This window comes from Tamandua tetradactyla, chromosome 4 (genome assembly GCF_023851605.1).
Source record: "Tamandua tetradactyla isolate mTamTet1 chromosome 4, mTamTet1.pri, whole genome shotgun sequence".
In the NCBI taxonomy this organism is placed as follows: domain Eukaryota; kingdom Metazoa; phylum Chordata; class Mammalia; order Pilosa; family Myrmecophagidae; genus Tamandua; species Tamandua tetradactyla.
The window spans coordinates 148,327,390-148,332,130 of NC_135330.1; the positions used below are offsets into that span (position 1 = coordinate 148,327,390).

General features: G+C 38.1%; 1 pseudogene; it reads right to left on the reverse strand.

The window, feature by feature from the left end:
- Nucleotides 1-2,324: 2,324 nt before the first annotated feature.
- On the reverse strand, nucleotides 2,325-2,761 carry LOC143679430 (large ribosomal subunit protein uL24 pseudogene; annotated as a pseudogene).
- Between the last annotated feature and the right edge of the window lie 1,980 nt (nucleotides 2,762-4,741).

The window sequence follows — 4,741 nt, forward strand, 5'->3', positions numbered from 1 at the left end:
GTAGTTTCTCTGCCAAGATTTGACTACATTTTTGTATGATATAGAATGTGGTCACGTATTGTTGGAAACATTCCAATATCTGATTTATAAGTTTTAGATACTATTCTCTGATACCCATATCCTTCAGGATTTCTGCTATCATTGGTGCAACTCTGGTATGCTTTTGGGAGGCATCATCTTGTCAGAATCAATGACAGCTGGTTATCATACTTTTTAAGGTAAATCATCCACTTTAATGTATCATAATCCTGATTCCAATGCAAGTTCTTTGCCTAGTGTGTTTTTTCCCTCTCCTTAGTGCATTTATAAGCAAAACTTGGCCTGCAACAAGGTCATTGCAGTGATCATATATATTTATCTAAAATAAAAACACATTTATTCATTTTTTTCTTTATAACTTAATTCTTATTTTACTTTTAGGAAACAACATATTAACTTCCTTGGAACCATCCTAACATTAATAAATTGGGGAATTTGCTTCTATTTTGGCATCATGGAAAATTGGCTTTAGCTTTTCATGTTGTAAATGGATTATACATTTCCATTTTTTGCACATGGATCAATAGATTTGAGGTAACTTGGAAGTGGAGTTTTACTATAACAAAAATGTAGGAGTGGCTTTTGAACCAGAAAGTGTGTGGAGGCTGGAAGAATTTTGAGGAGTAAGACTGAGAAAGACTAAATTTCTTCAATGGACTGTAACTGGAAGTCTGGGACTGGAGGACACTGCCCAGTGAGGAATCAAAGGAAACAGGGAATACATTATTAACAACTAAACAGGGGATATCTTTGCCTAGTGAATTTGTCTATTGCAGTAATACACAAAGCAGAACTTGTAAATGATGAACTTGGTTATATAGCTTAGGACACTTCCAAGCAAAATATTGAGGGAACCACCTGATTTCCTTTTGTTGCTTGTAGTAAAATGGAGAGAGATAGAGGGAAAAAAACCTCTTGAAAAAGGGAAATAGGATTTGATGGTTTTGAAAATTCTCAGCCTCCACAGATGGCAAAAATTACTGAATTAAGTTATCACCGCTAAGCAACGTCAGGAAAGCACACTTTAGAGAAAACTCTGAGGATGTGACATTACAACCTTTTGCTAAAACCTCAGAAGGTTCAAAAGGACGGTATATTTAATTGCACAAAGGATCCTTTCAAGAGATTAAGAATGTGCTGCACAAATCCTCTCATTCAAACCAAAGAGCCTCTAGGAAGCTTAAGGACTTTGTCTCTCAGCTTTATCAGCAGGAAGCAAAGGTAGGGAAGGGTTTATCTCATAAAGATCTGTGGGTGTAGATTTTGTCTAATGGTGTGAACCCTATTGAAATCTATGAGGCATCCACAAAGTTCTTGAGAAAATTATTTCAATAGAAACACTGCCATCTTGGATTAAAATGGACAAAAAGAGTACAAAATGAAAAGAGGCTGTCAGACCCCAAAAGTCCACTGGCAGGAAGCAGGCTAATAAAATCACTCAGCTGCAAACATGTGTTACATTTCAGGAGAAAGAAAAAAGAATCAAGAACCAGAAGGCAGAGTCATATTATATTATATACAAAGTAGAACCCATGAGAAAGAGAGAGAGAGAGATGTCCTCTTTGCTGAAGTTAGTCCCAGGCTTTGAAATTTAATAAAGGAACTTCTAATATTTTCTTGGCTGGGTTTCAGAACTGCTATGGATCAGCGACTTCTTTTTACCTCCCATTTCTACTCTTTTGAGCATGAATGTTTATAGCTGTTATCCTAACCCTGTCCCACAATTGTATGTTGGATGTGGTAGGGTTAGATGACTTGTCACTTTAGTTTCACGGGTCCAGAATGGAGAGGAATTGTGCCCCCAAAGCTGTACCTAGGTATTATAGTTAGGAGCCTAATCTGCACCTGCTTTAGATGATGAGATTTTGGACCTTGAGTTGATTTCAAAAGAAGATGAGATTCTTATGAACCTTGGATAAGGTGTAGGGGGTGGTTATATTTTATACGTTGGAGAATTCTGAAACATCGGGAGTCACACGACTCTGTGATGACGGAATTTATGGGAGCTCCCACGATCCCCACTGCCTGGTATTCTTGTCTTTGTGTAATCTCCTTCCCTTAAGTATAGGGAAGACCTGAGACTTGTTTGTATCTGATGGAAAGCAACAAAGTTGTTTCAATGTACAGGGTTACTTGTGCAGGATTGCATAAGCATACATTACTTGTCTTGCTGGAGTTTCTTTCCCTGTGAAAATTGGCTTTGGAAGAAGCATGCTTCCTTAAGCCTTTCTATTTTATTTTTTTCACTTTAGCAGTTTTTAATGAAAGCTATACATTAGATTTTGTTACTTTTGCATCTTCTCAATTGTATCTTCCTTATATTTGCCCTTTTCCCTTTCCCACTGGCAAGATTTGGCTTTATATTTGAGAATCTTTTTGTGATCTTTGTCCAGTTTTAGTCTACTTATAATCACCTTGCTGGGTGAATACCCACAAGGACAGTGGTGCCATTAGCCTTCTCCTACTTCACCTGTTCAAAGTAGAGGACACATTTCTTCCTGTAAACCTGGACTACTTTGTCCATTTGCTGAGCTTTGTAGTGTCCTCACACAACCTAAACTTCATCATCTTTTTGGATAGGGATGGATCTAGCATTGTATTTCTCTCTCAGCTCCTTGGAAAGAGGGTAAGACATACTCTTCCTTTGAATGTTGGAAGGTGCATTGAAGCGCCTTTTACAGTTCTTGCTCTGGTCATCAGTCACAAAAAGATTGAACTTCATTTTGACCACTGCCAGTTTGGCTAGAAAAAAAAAAGCTCCTGTAGGTCTTAAAGCCACAGCCTGAAGGAACTTGGAAATGGTTTCTTCAACAACCTGAAGGAATTTGGAAATGGATCCTTTTCCATTTGAGCTGTTCGTGAGAACTTAGCCCAGGCTGAAAAAGCTTCGGGGCCACTAGTTTGTACTGTATTGAAATTATTTATTTATTTATTTTTAATTATAGCTTTCTCCAGAGCTAGGGGGGAGAAAAGGAATCTCTCCACTTGCTTTTCCTGAATTCTCTGTAACAACTCAGTTTATATTTGAGCATCATTCAATTTCATAAGAGTCACTGGTAGTTTTGCTATGCTAATGGCTGAAAAAGTATTTAATGTGTGTGTGCGAGAGAGAAACAGCAGAGAGAGAGAGATTTTGGTCTGTCGAATGCTTGTTCACTCATGTTGCACAAGGAGAAGCACTTTTCTCCACATAGACATATGAAGAGATTCTTTCTTTGGGTTAATGGAAATTCACTTATCACTTTGCAAGTTGGTGATTAGACTTACTGATATTGTATTGGGAATTCATTTATTTTCTTCTGCCCTTTAAGTAAACATTAGTTTTCTGGAGGAATCTCCTTCTGTCTTCTTGTATTCTGTATGTTCTGAAATTCTACATATATTATAGCTCTGAATTTGTGTCTGCCAGGAAAATGGAAGGAGCTCAACAAAATCTAAAACTACAGTTGATTCAGAGGAAGTAAAGTAGACAACTGAATTAATTATACATTGTGTATTGCATCCTTGGAAAGACACTAAGAATTGGGGTACAGCTATCATCCCTTGGGATTACTATGTCCATCCTAACAGAAATTACTGACATCACATCTTATAAACCTATTTCTACATGTACTAGATTTATGCTTTTTTTCATTAGCTTTTATTTTAGTTTGCTAAAGCTGCCAGAATGCACTATTCCAAAAATGGAGTTTTTATATTTATTTATACTATTATAATTTTATGGCTTTTACGAAGATGATTTATTAAGTTGCAAGTCTGTAGTTCTAAGGCCATTAAAATGTCCAAACTAAGGCATCCAGAGAAAGATACCTTGACTCAAGAAAGGCCTGTATTTGTCACGTGGGAAGTCATGTGGCTGCCATCTACTTGTCCTTGACCAGGTTCCGTTGCCTTTAGCTTCTGCAGTGGCTTTCTCTTTATGCATTTGTGTGTCCTGACTTCTCTGCTCTGGACCAAAACTCTGGGTTTCCTCTCTTAGCTTAGCATCTCAAGGAGAGGCATATGGTAATGCTGGGTTCTGGTTCCTGTCTAGGTTCTGTTGGGTCTCTCAGCTTCTGGCGTCTCCCGGAGTATCTGCATTACCAAACGTCTACATCTAAGCTTTCTCCTGAAAGTATCCCTGTGCTGGCTCTTTTAAGGACTTTAGTATACTAATCAAGACCCACCTTGAATGGACAGAGTCACATTTCCATCTAATTGAAAGGTCACGCTCACAATTGAATGGGTCACATCTCCATGGAAACAACCTACTCAAGAGATCCCACCCTACAATATTGAATCAGGATTAGAAGAACAAGGTTTTTCTGGGGTACATAACAGTTTCAAACCAGCACAGCTTTCAGCAAACTCTTTTGTTTTTAAACCAATGATTGACTTTCTCCATTCATACTACTTTATGCCCTTTGGAAAGGGTTGCTGTCAAGATCTATTACCAAACTGAACTTGAGGTGAGATGAACATAACCTAAATTTGAGCAATATCTGCATATGGATGAGACATTTCTCAATGTTTTCCCTTCCTCCACTGCCCCTCTCCTCACCCCTCTCCATTAGATATATTGTGCAAGTGTATCTAGAAGTCTATAGTTAAAGGTCTGTCATGGTTAGGGACATGTGTCAACTTGGCCAAGTTGTGGTAGCTGTTTATCTGATTGGGCAAGTACTGGCCTGTCTGTTGCAATGAGGACATTTCATGGGATTAG